The sequence below is a fragment of the Lynx canadensis genome, chromosome B3, assembly GCF_007474595.2.
Source record: "Lynx canadensis isolate LIC74 chromosome B3, mLynCan4.pri.v2, whole genome shotgun sequence".
In the NCBI taxonomy this organism is placed as follows: Eukaryota; Metazoa; Chordata; class Mammalia; order Carnivora; family Felidae; genus Lynx; species Lynx canadensis.
The window spans coordinates 120,127,387-120,143,744 of NC_044308.2; the positions used below are offsets into that span (position 1 = coordinate 120,127,387).

Here is a 16,358-nt window from a genome sequence, read left to right on the forward strand (position 1 = left end):
GAGGGGGCTTTCTAGATCCATCTGCACCCATCCTCCAATCCAGGGGGAAAGCGCCCAGAGCCCCGACCTGCGACTCTGTTCCTCTCCCAGACATCACAGTTGTTTAATGGCCAATCAGCCTGTTGCCGCTGTCCCGAGCGCACATTTGCAGGGCGCTTCCTTCCGGGACGTCGCAGGATGGATTGCAAGAGGGCCTGTGGTCCAGTGAGGACCCTGATGCGGGGAAATCTCTTTCTGCCCTTTCGTACTAGACAAGGCACGGGCTGGAGGTGAGCCGCATTGGTTAGAATCAGCAGGACAGGTGGCCACATGAAGCCAGGGGCGGTCCAGGGCCGTGGGGTCCCATCAGCTAGCTGATGTTGGTGAGCACACAGCAAAAGGGATGTATAGACTGAATAGACCGGATCTGAGGACTTGTCTTCATCAGCGAATAGGAATAATGAACACATTGAATTCTTCTCACGTGATGAGTGGACACTGTTCTTAGCATTGTTCTAATGCTTCTCATGCATGTTCTAAACATGCATAATCTAATTTCATGACATTATTCCTGATGAAGAATCTGAGCCACTAAGAGATGACATCACTTGGCCAAGGTCACACAACTTCTGGGGCCAATGTTCTGTTTTGCCTTTGTGAAGAAGAGGGAACACGCATTGCACTTTTCTGCAGGAAAAACAAGCTGATGTCAGGGATTCTTTTAGAAAAAGCAACTTTCAGGGCCATTGCTGAGATCACCACCCATTCAGCAAATGTCCCAAATGCTGAATGCACTTCTGTGTCTCAGCCCTGTGGCATTACTGGTGTTCATCACGACCGCCTTCGACTACCCAGGAAAGGTTAATTTATATTTTGTAAGCTCTGCTTAATGAGGCAGGGAGAGTGAGTAACGAGCTTGAAAAAGATCTCTATCAGAACCAAATTACGGAAGTTAAGCAGTTAAATGAATTAACCCCTCCACCCGAAAAGCTCGGCTAACCCGGTGACGCTTTCTGGAGGACCCTCAGCTTCAGACGTTGTCCCTTCTGGACGGACTGTGCTCACGGGCCACCGGTGTTGCTCCTTCATCTGCACGTCAGGAATGAGCAGTGTCTCACCATTCTCTCCCTGGCAAGTACTCCCAGGAGATGGCGGGGATCACGCGGTCAAGTTCTCTTTCTTCCCCTGGCCTCGGTCTGAAATTCCCCAAACGTTTGGGGCCCTGCAATGCTGGGCAACAGGCAGTTTCCCCAGCAGTTGCCCTGGCATCTTGCCCCCTTCGCACAAAGCAATCACTGTTGCAGAAAATGAGGGTCCTGTGACCGTTTGGCACCAACCCCCGCCTGGCATTCGCGTGGGAGAAGGAAATGTCTGTCTCTCTGACAATAGATTCTGATCACAACCCGGGCCCCTTTGAGAGAAACAGCTTCCCATAGAATGACTGCCTAGAGGTAAGAACCGAGGGAGGGAACACAAGTGGTTTCTTGCAGGAAGCTTGTTAATGTCACTGAGAAATCACTCAGTCTAGGAAGGCCTCAGACAGCTTTCCACAGCCCACCCTCGTTGGCAGTAGCTTGCAGCCAGGCCTCTCTCCCTTTACCTGGGTCCTCTCCCTGAATTGGTTCCAAACAGTGGCGTATCTGGGGCCTGGCCGCTGTCACATCTGTGGCACCCTGCAGTTAGTGGTCTAGAATTCCAGCGTTACCTCTAAATGCAGGTGTAATGACCCTTTCTTACAGATAACATTTCCCTGGGTTTCTTAACTAAGAAATTAACGAGGGTGTAACACCCGTGAACTAAACTACAGACTTTATTTGGATTCCCCCCTGTTTTTCCACTAATGTCCCTTTTCTGTTTCAGGATACCATACCGCACCATGTCTCCCGTGATCCGTGAAGCTTTCTCTGTTGTTCCTTATTTTCCACGACCTTGACATTTTTAGGTATTTTATTGAATGTCCCCCGATTTAGGCTTCTCTGAAGTTTTCTCATGATTAGACCCGAGTTATGGATTTTCTGGAGGTATACCACAGATGCAAAGTGCCCTTGCTTTCCACCCTATATCAGGAAGTATGTGATATCAACATGACTAATCAATGGTGAGGTTAACCTTGATCACATGGGTGGATGGCTCTGCCAGTTTTCTCCACTGTAAAGTTACTGTTTTCCCCTTTCTAGATGCTACGGATTGGAAGTGAATCACTAAGTCCAGCTTATACTCAGAGGGAGGGAACTGAAACCCCACTCCCTGGAGGGGGGAGAATCTACATCTATAATTTGGAATTCCTCTATAAAGATTTGTCTCTTCCCGGTAATTTACTTATTTATTAAATTATTTGTTTATATCAGGATGGATTCAGGGACATCGATTTTATCATTTGAGTTACAATCCAGTACCTTTTCAAATTGTTGCTCAAATTGTTCTAGCTCTGGTCATTAGGATCTCTTTCGGGTTGGTCCCTGTGTCTTTTTGACATGCTTCCATTTGGTTTCCCATTACCTTACCTTCTGACCCTATACAACGCTTCAGGCTCTTTTCCCTGCGTTAAAATCAGTTCTTTCTCTCCAGGGAGCCCTGATTCCTTTATTGGGAAGATGGTATTTGGAAACCAAGTTCTGAGGGCTGGGTATGTTCTTTGCTACTGGGTCATTGCTTTAGGAAGCATATGAATGTAGAGTAGCCAATGTATAAGCACATATCGACATTTCTACACCTGTCTCTCTATATATATGTAAATAAAAACAAGTTCACCCTGATACCTCCAACTTGAATCCAGCACCACTGGGTTTGTCCTGGCCTCCTGCCTTTCCTCACTGTCCCTTCTTACTCTGACAATGCCAAATGGACTCCCATTGTCTACAACTCCTACACTTATTTGTTCCCCTTACTATACACGTAGTTTCAGAATCACTAATCCATATCCCTGCGAAAACAATTTCTAATGAGAATACAGTGTTTTCGTATAGTTCTTTTTGTCTTTCGCCTTACAGGTCTCTGTCAAAATGCTGTTTTCCAAAACAAAAAGCTGACCTAGGTCAGCTTTTTTTCCCCCTTGTTGATGGGTGCATCTTAATATTTTCAAAGCATTTCCGTATGAGGCTTCACCTTTGATCATGTCGTTATCGCTGTGCAAAGGAAGAAGAAACCATGTCGTGTGAGGAGGAATTGATTGCCTCGTGATCAGTTGGATCCATGATTAGTTACACCTTGGGACTTTGGGCTTTGCTAGACCTCGCTACCTTTCGTGAGGCTGCTGTTTGCTTGGTGGTTCTGGGCTGCAGAGACAGCTGTGACATACGATGTCTGGTCAAAGAAGGTGAAATATGGCTGAGCAGCTTGTCTCTTCCTTGGGCGGGCAGAATTGTCAGATGTCAGGGGAAGGAGGCTTAGCGATCTTGTGACTCAACCTATTTTCCTTATAGAAGCAGAAACTGAGGCCTAGAGAGACAATGTGACTTGTCCAAGATGAGCTAGCTGGTTGGAGCCAGAAAGGGGCACAGGATCCAGGACTCTGCATTCCCATGTCTGTGCTCCTCGCCACTCCGTGTGGGCTGCAGGGCCAGAGGTCACAGGTCTGCAGAAAAAAAGCCCCTTTGAAATTGTTCAGACAGGCAGGAGAGAATTCACCACCTTTTCCTGAATAGAGAGGTAGATCCAGGACCACCTCTTCGTACCCTGTGCATTCTGAAATGGGGGAGAGAGTAGATTAAGAAATGATTGATGGGTCTGCAAAGTTGGTCCCTGCATGTCACCGAGCAGTGACTTCACTCAAAAGTGGCAACTTGAGGGATCGTGTGAATCCCAGAGCTACCATTTTTTTAATCAGCGTCATGTTCTCTCTTAACTCTCATCCCCACTAGTACCTAAAAGACTGAGGAGGGTCGTGTCTGTCTTGCCCAGGTCATGGGATTATTTTAAGGCTCCCCACGTAACTATAACAAATGAATCAAACCCGTTTTTCCTTTTTCTTTACTAACTGCTGGTTTTCTTTAAAAAAAAAAATGTCTATTTTTGGGGAGACCGAGAGTGCAAGTGTATAAGGCGTGCACGTGAGCAGGGGAGAGGCAGACAGAAAGAGAGAGAGAATGCGAAGCAGGCTCTGAGCTGATAGCACAGAGCCTGACGTCAGGCTCAAACTCACAAATCATGAGATCGTAACCTGAGATCGTGACCTGAACCCAAACCAAGAGTTGGACACTTATCCGACTGAGCCACCCAGGCCCCGCTAAGTGCCGATTTTCTGATCTCCAGCATAGTACAATGGAACACAGTAGGAATTCAATAAATATTTATTGGGTGAATGAATTAAGGATCATATGAGATGTTTCAGGTAGAAGTACTGTTTCATCTCTGAAGCACTGTACAGACATAAGGGATTGTTAATGATGTTAGCATTTAAGCTTGTTAACATTTAAGGTGTTAACTCTAAGCTTGGGCAAGTTGCTTAACCTCTCTGGACTTCAGTGGCCCACTTTGCCGTATAAGATGCTCTAGGCTCATCGTGTCTTTTGAATTAAACTAGATGATCTCTAAGGTCCCTTTCAGATCTGTAATTCTGTAATTTTGGTGTTCACTGTCATTATAAAGAGCACTGTGAGAATTTCCAGATAGATTTAGGATATAAACGTATCATAAACCATCATGGGCTGGAATAAGGATGACAAGTTGATTTCTTTTTCTGTGTGAATTCTAGTTGATCGGTTGTGGCTGCTTGGAATGCGGTGCTGAGAAGGCCTCCAGGTATAGAGTTATAATGATTGATTAGTGATGTCTGTCATGGGCACAGGATACAAAGCATTAGCAATCATACCAAATATCTACCGTCTCCAACCTAGATGCTCAAAATGGCAGCTGCCCTGGAATTTCTGAGAGCAATGTTATTCTTGATTTTGCATGATAATGTAGAGACCCCTTGGGTGAGGCCAGAGTTTCCTGGAGGTAAACCAAGAGCTCTATAGACTTGTAGTAAATCACTTCTTCCTTTCACTGCTTCTATTTTTTATTTGTCAGGCCCGTGAAGCAAATTAACCTGATTGATTAATTGATTGTTGAGAAGTGAAATCTAGATTCAGAATCTTTCTACCAACCGGAGACTCATAGATGTATGGGCCTCTGTTCTCGAGGAAATTGAGAACATAGACTAACATAAAAATGCTACACGTAAACACGACCCCATTCCTCCAATAAATACATGTCGAGCACCTACAGTGTTCAGACAAATGCATGAAACTGAAAACATAGCTAATCTTTCCAGAAGTACAGCCTTTCCCCCTTTTAGTTTCCAAAAGAGTGGTGGTCAAACCACTGACTGGTCATTAGGTGTGGGCCCGTGAACTTTCTGAATATAACCCGTGTTTCCCTCATTCTACCCTAGCGATAAGGAAATTATTAAGTTTTGGGTCTAACTCCCAGGATTCCTGAAGAAAATATACCCATAGGGCTTTTTGAGTGTCTCATTGCACACAGGGGACACTAACCAGTCCAGAAGAGACCTTCCCAGCCCTCAGGTGCCAGCCCAAGGATGTTGTGAGCATGAGGACATTCCCATCCTTCCCTGGACCTAGAAGTGTGGAGAGGCCTCTGCATCTTGGTTTGGGGGTCATGTGTGTTGATTCCCACCTGTCATCACTTCATGGCCCTCCAGAAATGTGTTTCAGCTGAGGAGTGATGTGGCAAGTCTGTCTCCTCTTCTCCCTCCAGGGTGGTCTGCCTTTGCCATAGCAACATTGGCTTCTGGTTACCCTCCCTCAGGACTGGTCTTTCTCCACTGTCCAGGCAGTTCCTGAAAAGGCTGCACTAACTGAGTGAGCGATTACTTCAGGACTTGAAATAGCTTTTTTTCCTGTCCCAGATATGACACAGTCACTTCCCCAATAGAGCCATCACTCCAAGAGGAACAGGACGTCCTTGTAACGAAGCCAAGGGGGTCACATGATCAGACAGCCAGGGGCCTCCCGAGACCTTGTTTCCCCTTAAGCTGTTGGCCAGGACTTGTCTACAAAAGCCTATCTATGACAGACCCTGGCAAGCCATCCCGGACCTGCCCTCTTTTAGGGTTTCACTCCAGAACAGTTTCTCCAGGGAATAAATGTTAATGAATGAATAACTAGGAGGGCGATGGTGAGAATTTCTGTGGAGCATCTTTGGTGGCCACATGCATGCACATGCTTCTGCAGTAGAAGAATCGAGGAATCCCCATGGCCTGTTACCCTCGTCCCCGGCAGCACCCCTCAAAGAAGCCATAAAGTTTACACAGGCAGCCCATCTTGCCGATTGGGGAATTCTTGACCTCGTCTGGAGCCAGCTGGAGTACAGAGTGCGAAGCAGGGGGAGGAAAGAAAGGTTTTCCTTAGAATTCAGGGTCAGGGAGGAGAGAAAGGGCATTTACGAAGGATGAAGCCCAGCCCAACCCAGCCCCAGACTCCCAGACCTCGCAGACATGGTCAAGTTTTATTGGGAAGTTACCAGGCACTCCAGGGGGAAAATATGATTTAGGCAGCCATGCAGGAGCAGGGGTGAGAGAGCTGAGAAAGGTCTTCAAGAGGCCCAAAGAAGGGGAAAATTAGCTGAGTCAGAAGCCAGCAAGAGGAAACCGAACCAGAGGAACTTGGCGAGTAGAGCCAGAGGCAGCCTCACACTGGGAAAGGGAGGTGGGGTTCCCCCTCCACTTTTTTTTTTTAACTCTTGACTTTCTGATGGCAAAAAAACTGTAGGAGACACACAGTGGTCTTACGTTCATTTAGCTGAAACTTCCAGTCAACTAACAGTCACCTTTTGGGCGAGTGGGAGAATCCCCACTCACACTAGGAAAAGCCTCCGGAATGCCAGGAACCTGGGCAGATTTTCCAGGGCCATCTGGTTTCGCTGCTCACCCCCTTTCTCTTCTTTCCAAGAGTGAAATAGCAGATAAATCCAAATGCTCCAGGGATTCTGACCTCTGGAAGAACTGAAGCCGGCCATCGGCCAGACGAGGCCGCATCACTTTGATACGTGCGTGGGATGTGGGGAAAGCCATCGAGGTTGCATCAGCTGGCGTGCACAGTTGCAGGCAACGGAGATCACCGTAGCTGCTCTGGGCAGGGAGGGATGTAGCTGAGGACACTGGGAAGCTCGCAGAATTGTTAGAAGGGCTGGAGGAGCGGGCTCTAGGCTGAACCTCTACGAACACCTCCCAGAGCCACACTGCAGGATTGGGTTGGTAGGAAGCTGCTGCCCTCGGCACCTCCAGCCTGGCAAACCTGTTGGGCCCACAGAATATTTGCTTGCATCCCTCCTGTTCCAAATCGAAGTCCCATGTGTGTGCATCGAAATGGCAAAATGTAAGCCACGTGTCTGTACCCAGCAGCAAGGGAGGCTGAGAAATGCCTACGCACGCGCGCGCACACACACACACGCACACACACACACATGCACACTCACAGGCAAGCACACACACAATCAATGTGAATATCCTTAAAACATGGAGAGATTATAACAAAGCCTTTCAAAGAGCGAGGAGCGGGAGGGATTGGCTGCAAGGGGTCTGCGAGCTGTGGCCTGGGACACTCAGGAAAAGGCAGCGTGAGAAAAGTGCCCCACAGTGTGGGAGAAGTGGGCCTCCCTCCGTAGAATTATACTCAGTTGGTCTTTGGCAAAATGGAGAAGTAAGAAATGCTTGTGTTCTAGATTCTTCACACAGCCAACTGTCCTCACCATCCATTTATTTTTAAGACACTTCCAAAAAGGGATTCGAATCACCAGGGTGTTGCTTTGCACCCTACAATACCAGTCCATGTCGGGCATTATGAAAGACATAAACAGTTAAACACATGGCTGCTGGTCTTGATGGGGGAGCCAGGAAAAATAGACTCACTTCAACCTTATGGAAATAGCCATGTTATGAAAAGCACCAAACGGATGGTGCAGACAATGGCAATGAAGTTGCTCAGAGGAGAGCTGCGGTTTGGGTAGTCAGGATGGCTTTTTGGAGAGTGCACGACCCTAACTTGACCTTGAAAACCGGGTAGGGTTTAGACAGACAGTCCTGGTGGTGGGGATGAGGTGAACATTGTTCAGAGTGGGTACAAAGTATGTAGGTCAACACGATCCGCGGGAGGAATGGTCAGTTATAAGCCTAGAAGCCGTGCAGGGGTGAGTAGAAGAATTGTGGGAGATATAGCAATAGAAACTTGAACTGGGACCCTGCTTTGGAGAATCTCGATTGCCCCATGTATTAGTCAGGACTACTTTTCATTTCCAGTGGTAGAAATCCAATTCAAATTGACTTAAGGTAAAGGGAATTTGTTGTTTCATCCAGTTAGAAAGCCCAAGGCATGAGTTTGAGACGTGGCTGGATGTTGTCAGGCCTCAGCTCTGGGTTCATTCGTGTTGGTTTCACTTTCCAGCAGGCCTTCTTCATGTGGTGGCTCCTGGCAACTCCAGGCTTACATCATCTTGGTTCAGCAATCTCTTGCCCAACATTTCTAGCAGAATTCTCGGAATTCTCAGGACTGAGTCTTGTGGATTGGCTCTCCTGGGTCATGAGCAACCACTCCCTACCCCCATCAGAACCATAACTAATACCAGGGGAATACAGGGTCTCTCACTGACCAGTGACCATATGGGAAGGATGGTCACTGTCACAGATGCTGTTGGTGCCTCGTCCTTATTCCTTTGGCCCTTCCCATTTCAGTAGATGTTGGTTCAATTTCCAGCTGACATCTGCTTCTCTTTGCCTGAGGGCTTTCCGTGACCACCAGGGTCCACCTTCACACGTTCAAGACTGGCTAGAAGTGCCAGGGAATTAACACCTCTTAGGAGCAGCCCTCAACCAATGAGTGATGGAGTTGGTGTTACACACTCCAGCCCTCTTGTCTCTTGGGTGGGAAAGCCCCGAGGTTCATCTTCTCCGAGGTTCAGAATTCCCCAGTGGGATTAAGTTCCCTTGCCTCCCTCACTTTTTCCTGCTTGCTTGCTGGTGTTTCCTGAGATGGCCTCCTAAGTAAACCACTCACCCTCGAATCTGCTCACCCAGAGTCTGCTCTTGCAGAAACCCAAGCTAAGAGATTCCCCAATGGAAGAACAGAGTGCCGTTGCCAGAGTAAAGGGGAGTGGATACCGGGTAAGCAGAGACAATGGATGTCAACTTCCCTTGGTCAAAAGATTGGGCCTTTTTTGTTTCCTTCTTATAATTTGACTACTTCCTCTTAGGGATGGGAAGTGACTTCCTTCAGGGAAAGGGCATAGCTTGCTCACTGAGGTGGTCCCAGAATCTGGTGCACAGGAGATGCTAAAACAATATTTATTGCACTGAATTGAATTTTATAGGCGGTGAAGAACAGTGAAAGAGTTTCCTGAACCCATGGTTGGCAAAACATGCTTCGTTTTTCCATTAAGATTAAATACCATGGAGGCAGTGTGCATTATACATTGGAGAGAGGGATTCCAAGAAGATACATTCAGCAGCAACCATAGCAGTTGGGGCCGGAGGTGGTAAGGTGAGAGCCTTTACTTTTAGGCTACAGCCGTGTGCTCACCAACCCCACATTCTCTCCTCCTGGCCTATATTCCCATTCTCTCTTGCAATGAGGTGGGGGCCTGAGTGAGCTCTGACCAATGGAATGTGGGACCCTAGGCGTGGCCCCTAAAAGATCTCCTGTGACGAATCCCACTCGCTTTTGTCTCTCACTTGCTAGCGGGATGCTGAGAATGCAGTGAAGGACTCCAAGGCCACAGGAGGTGACAGAGCCACTGGGGTGAAGGGGGCTTGGGTCCCTGGGTTGTTGTGTGGGACAGAGTTCCTCACCCTTAGTTTCTCACTGGTCTGGAGCAAGAGTGAGAAATAAGCCGATACCGCCTGAAGTCACTGAGATGTTGGATTGCTACAGAGTGGCCATTGGCTACCCTATTGCAAAACACCTCATCTGAAAACAAAACAAAACAGAAAACAAAACACCTCATTTGAATCTGGGGAGGGAGAGAGAGGAAACCAGCATCACCAGTAAGGGGAGAGTCCTGGCTGTGATTGTCCTCCCATAAGCTGGCAGCAGACAGACATGCCCACAGATGTAGAGGGTTGGAAGAGAGAGAGCTGATCGTCAGGGAGGTTTTGGACCCCTTCTCGGCATGAAGGCTGTGAGGTGACGGGGATATATATCCAAATGGAAGTTCAATGGGAAGTTGAAAAGAGGCGTGAGGTTTGGTTAGAACCTGTCCTCACAGAAGTGGTCACTGAGGCAGGAGAGGAGTGATTTACTTGAGGAAGAGCCTGTGAAGGGAGAATAGAAGGGGGTCCAGCACAGAATCTTTGTGGTTTTCCAGAGTCAGCAGATGACAGGAGGAAGAGTGTGGTCAGAACGGTAGGAGCTGCCTCGAGAGACACTCAAGGCCAAGGGTGGAGGAAGATACCAGAGGGATTATACTTCATATACTGAAGAGAGCCAGAAAGCTCCTTACTTCTCCACGGACTAAGACGAGCTGAGAGGAAAGTCACAGTGTGAGGGTGAAGCAGGGAGGGGCTGAGAAGAGAAACCAACCATCTCTGAAACCCGGAATCCCTTGGAGTGATTCCCACCAGGAGACAGGGAATGGGGAGTTGCTTTTTCATACAGGTGTCTGGGGTAGGAGAGAGAGAAGGACAAAAGATGGGTAGCGTGAGGTTCCTGTGAGCAGAAAGGGGCCAGGACTCGGCTAACTTTGGGTATAACTGCTAACGTGACCTCATCTTGTACCCAGAATCTGGTCAGGTCTTGGGGGGCTACATGAGTTATATGCTACGGTTCCTCCAGTCAAATGAGTGTGTAACACAAAGCAAAGCTGTTGCACGGTGCCCTGACCGTGTGGGTTTGGGCACATCTGAAATGAATAAGCCTCAGTTTCTTCATCCATAAAATGGGCCTTAAATAATTCCTACCCCAAAGGACCATCGGTGCTATTACATTCCGTAACACCCAGTCATGTATGTGAACCACGTGATGCAGAGGAAGAGAGTCAGTAAATGGTAGCTTAGACTCATCTCACAGCCTGACTTTAGGGGTGTCATTAACTGACGTTTTGCGTCTAACTTTGCTGTGTGCAAAAGGCTTTCACACATATTGTAGCAAACCTTTGGCTCGAGGATTGTATTCCTTATTTAAAATTACACAGTAGTAGAGGGGTGCCTGGGTGGCTCAGTTGGCTAAGCATCTGAGTCTTGTTTTCAGCTCAGGTCATGATCTCACGGCTTGTGAGTTCGAGTCCTAGGTCGGGCTCTGCGCTGACAGTATGGAGTCTACTTGGGATTCTCTCCCTGTCCCTCTCTCTCTCCCCTCCTCTGCTCTCTCCCTCTCTCAAAATAAATAAATATGCTTTAAAAAAATAAGATTCAGTAGTTGAGACACGCTGATTTTAAGGAAGAAGAAACCTACATTGGCTTTAATTCACATCTTCTGAGGTTCGATTCAGCAGGAAAGTAGCAGAAAGAACACACGTTCTCCCACAGGCCAAGGTCTAGGCCTGCACTCACTAGTTCTTGTGCGGCCATGATCAGTCCTTGGAGCAATCCTTGTGATGAAGAGAATGGAATGTGCTGGTTGGTTGAGACCCAGGTCACGTGTCCTACCGTGGAGCCTGGAGGAGTTTCCATCTGAAGTGTTGGGACTGGGAGTGTGGGAGCAGGTTCTCCAGGGGGGGAATCAGGGAGCTATTCTCGAAAAAAGCATGAATAGAAGCTAGATGGCAAAACCAGCTGGTGTTCTTGAGGGTCAGTGCCTTTCCAGGAGGGTAAGGGTCTCTGTCTGGTTCTCCAATATGTTTTCCTATTCCTCTAGTACAGGGATGTAGGGCTAGTGGGTCTTTGGATCTCAGCTTCTTGGGTAGGAGCTGGAAAATCTCACAGCTACAGCCACCTTGGCACCGGAGAGGTTAAAAGCTCCAGGGTCTGGTATACAGTGAGATGAAGGATGGGGCCTGGAGTCGGTAGCAAACATTTTTTTTAAACTTTATTTATTTATTTTGAGAGAGAGAGAGAGAGAGAGAGAGAGAAAGGGAACACATGCACGAGTGGAGAAGAGGGAGGCAGAGAGAGAATCCCAAGCAGGCTTTACGCTGTCAGCGCGGAGCCCAATGTGGGGCTCGAACTCACGACCCCGTGAGATCATAACCTGAGCCGAAGTCAGACGCTTAACCAACTGAGCCACCCAGACGCCCCTGTAGCAAATATTTTGAGGCCATTATATGCTCCAGGCTCTGTGCCAAGGGCTTTCCTGGATTATCACGTTTCATTATCCTCATGGACACCTCACAGGATAGGCACCGGTGCTAATCTCCCCGCTGCAGAAGAGAAAACAGGCTCACAGAGATTAAGTAATCTCCCCATTCAAGGACACATGTCAGCAAGTGCCAGATTGAGAACTTGATCTGAATGGTTTCGTTTTTAGACTTCCAAGGACTGATCATCCTGGGGAAACTGAGGCAGCACCTGGGCAATACGGCTGTTGGGGGAGGAGCCTCCTCCCCTCCCTACACATAGGGGATTGCCGTGTTGGTTTAAGGCATCTGGAGACCACCTTTAATAGGAAGCGTTGCAGGACAACCAAGGACTCCTCTGCAGCTGGTGAGGGAAGGGCTTCTGGAAAGTTCATCCGAACTCTACCAAACCGTCTTTCTGTAGAGGAACGGATAACGATCACCCACCTCCTCCTCCCCTCCCCGTCACCTCCCACCTTGCGTTAAGGCACAGCCACTTGTCCTAGAGGGTGTCCTACTCTAGTCTCAGCCCTCTTAACGCTGGGTGCGCTGGCAATTACCTAGACGGAAGCCTCTCAGCCCCTCACCCTACTTTATATTTCCCATGGCATGTGACGTATATCGTTTTTGTAGTATCTGCTTCTCTTAGTGAAATGGAGGCTCCAGAGGAAAGGGTTTTACTTTGACCAGAGTTGCATCCCTAGTGCCTAGCACAGTACTTGGCACAGGGTAACTGCTAATAAATATTTATTGAATGCGTGCCTGTTTCCCAAGCGCTGCGCTGAGTTCTGCCCTTGCATTATCTCATTGAATCCTCAAAGGTCTATGGTTTGCCCACACTGGGCCCTGGAACCCATTTCAGGAGATAGTGAAGTAGATATGTCTCCCCTACACCCTTTCCTGGCAGCCTCCTAGCAGGACTTAGGTGTAAGAAGCCCTAAGTCCGGACCAACCAGCCTTCACAGGCTGTGAGATTCACAAGGCTGGGGGTTCAGCGTGCTTGCTTGCCGTGACGGGCACCAGCTGATGCCAGCAACTTCACACCTCTCTCGGTGTGTGAGTCTCTAAGGGTACAGGACAATCACAGCTCCCAGAACCTTCTTTCCAGAAAGTAGCAACAAGCCAAAGAGGAGAGAACCATCCATGGATGAGCTGGGGGGACTTCCGTCCCTGCCCCCTGTTGACCCTGGGGAGGATGTACTCAGGACAGTGGGGTTGGGCGACAGCTTGGAGTGGATAAAGGGAAGTTTTTTTGGGTTTCTCGTCTCCTCCACTCTTGCGGCTGCCCTCCACTGCCTCGGGTTCAGGGAGAACGAGGGCTCAGGCCTGGCCAGAAGTTGCCCCAAGGACAACTGGAGTGAACTGCCCAGCCCTCAGCTGGTGAGGGGCTCCTTTCCTAGGCTGGGCCTTTTCAGAATATGGGAAATTGTCACACCCCAAGAGCTGATAGCTTACATACTATACAATGTATTTAGAGCTCCCGGGGGCCAATAGCAGCCTAAGGTGGCTCGTAAGATTTCTGGGGTGAATGTTTATGGTTCTGGGAAGGCAACACTGACCTGACATAAAAAGCACTCCTTTTTCCACTTCCTTCTCAATCATGACTGTGGTAGTGTCCTTTGCTCTGGCCCGATGCTCCCCATTCACTGTTCATTTAAAATAGACTTCCTCTCATGCAGATGCTACTTGCTTTCTGGTTAATTAACAAACGTACGACAGATACTTATTGAAGACTTCTTGGAGGCGATGCTATGCCCACAACAGTGGGTAAGACAGACCAAACCCTGGCCCTCTTGGGGTTTATAGTCCAGGGCAGAGTAGTTTATTTGGCCTCAGATGTAGGCCTAGTTCTGTGTTCTTTTTTTTTTTTTTTAATTTTTCTAATGTTTATTTATTTTTGAGACAGAGAGAGACAGAGCATGAGCAGAGGAGGGGTAGAGAGAGAGGGAGACACAGAACGTGAAGCAGGCTCCAGGCTCTGAGCTGTGTGGTTTGGACAAGCTTCCTGAGTTTTCTTCTGCCTTTTGTTATGACACCATCAGCCGATCCTCAGAGTTTCAGGGTAGCGACATCACTCTGTTTATCCTCAGCAGCACGAAACTCTGCAGGTTTGCGGACACAGAAGGCCACCGACGGTCTGGAGCAGGAGGAGTGAGGTGAGAGGGTGCAGGCCTTTGCCTAAGTGGCAGCCGGATTCCCTTCTTGTCTAAGAGACTGGTCCGAGGTGCCCAGCCTTGGACTGAGCCGTCACGGCGACAGCTCACAATGGCTCGGGGCCGGCCGAGAGGCCAACTCCTGGGCGTTCAGCATGGGGAACTCTTTGACATGAATCTGGCCTCCCCCTGCCCTTTCCCAGAGCAGCAGACGGAGGGTTTCCAAGAGGGTTTCCAACCACCTTAGCCTTGGGTCACACAGCGGGTGGAAGAGCTGGTCTGGAATTGGGGATGCCTGTCCTTTAGTTCCCTGCTCTTCTGCTCCCTTTTTATTTTTATTTTTTTAATTTATTTTTCAACGTTTATTTATTTTTGGGACAGAGAGAGACAGAGCATGAACAGGGGAGGGGCAGAGAGAGAGGGAGACACAGAATCGGAAGCAGGCTCCAGGCTCTGAGCCATCAGCCCAGAGCCCGATGCGGGGCTCGAACTCACGGACCGCGAGATCGTGACCTGGCTGAAGTCGGACGCTTAACCGACTGTGCCACCCAGGCGCCCCTACTGCTCCCTTTTTATACTTGACCCCTCAATAGTAATTCAATGCCGTGCAGATAAAGGCCTGTATTTTCATGATCAAAAGCGCAAGCAATATATATATATATATATATATATATATTTTTTTTAATTTTATTTTTTGGTAAGAGGTTTAAATATTCCCAGGAGCCTGAAAAAAAAAAAAAAAAGAATACAACTTTCCCCCATGCCTGTGTCACTTCCCTGGAGGGACGTTACAGCCCCTGTACAAATGTCAATATCACAGAACCTGAATCTGTTTTAACACCTGATCCAACTCCCACATCTCAGAAATCTTTGGCGGTGGGGGGTGGTATGTGTGCATCCGTGTGGTTGTGTGTGGGCACGTGCATGCACACTATAAAGAAATTTTTGCAGTAATAGTTTTTGTCGCATCAGATATCTCAAGTGAATTTCTGGAAGAACTCGTTTCTTCTAGGAGTGACCATCTTTTGGAAGAATCATTTACGGAAGAATCTTCCTTAGATGCTCGGGAATAAGTCATTGCCAGTGGTGGTGAGTGTTCCCAAGTCTTGCTTTTTTGCATGTACCGGCGATACTGGATAGAAAGCACCCAAATGTCTATACCAGAAGTTCAATTATAAAGTGGTTATGGGAACTGGGAATATATTTTCTCATTAAAAACAACATTATATATGGCTATGTGGTTTCGTTAATCCTTGAAACTTGTTTAACTTCATATATAGTTGAAATGCTGCCCGTTTGGAATTAATGTAGGTATGAAACACTACTTTTTCACCATCAGTGCTTAAATAGAAAAACTATAAAACCAAATAAGAATTCCTTTTTAATTATCATGAATGTTGGTGGTAGGGGTGAGTGGTTTTATTAGACGTGGAGATAGATGAAGACTTTGTGAGGATTCTGGGTGGGACCTTTACATATGGGCTTTGGGAGTGATGGTCCTGATTTTTTAATATGGTTAACTTGGCTTTTAGACTTTCTCTTCCTTCTCCAAGATATTGTTAGCCCCACTGTTTAAGTTGATCAGGCATGTTTAGGGCATTTTCCCTCTTGAGAGACTAGAGAGGAGATAGAAGAAAGTGGGCAAATGAACTGCCCGTGTATGTGAGCGGGGACACCCTACAGTGCATGGGTCCCCTGGCACTGATTTTTGGGGGGGAAGGGGAGGAGGAGAGAGCTAATACACAACCCACTCACATGGCTCGAGCCCAAGGGTCAGTGGTAGCCCAGGGCCTGAACTCTCCCAGTGTCTAATGGGAATGAGTCACCCCAAATCAGCGTGTCAGCACCATTCTGACAGCTAAATCCCATGCAGTCCTGCTAGCCAGTAGGAGTGATCCTCTTTCCCTGATGTCTTTCTGAAACCTGAACCCAGCCAGAAGCCCAGAACAACTTGATAGACACGAAGTCCAGAGCCCTTTGGGACATCTGGTCACCACCATACATTTGGGGAGTGGGAACAGG

General features: G+C 48.0%; 1 long non-coding RNA gene across 1 annotated transcript; it reads right to left on the reverse strand.

Moving 5' to 3' along the window:
• Positions 1 to 1,771: 1,771 nt before the first annotated feature.
• On the reverse strand, positions 1,772 to 5,745 carry LOC115516701. The gene is made up of 2 exons (XR_003969622.2): positions 5,599 to 5,745; positions 1,772 to 3,553 (listed from the first exon to the last, which is right to left on the reverse strand). It is a non-coding gene; the product is annotated as an uncharacterized LOC115516701 (long non-coding RNA).
• Between the last annotated feature and the right edge of the window lie 10,613 nt (positions 5,746 to 16,358).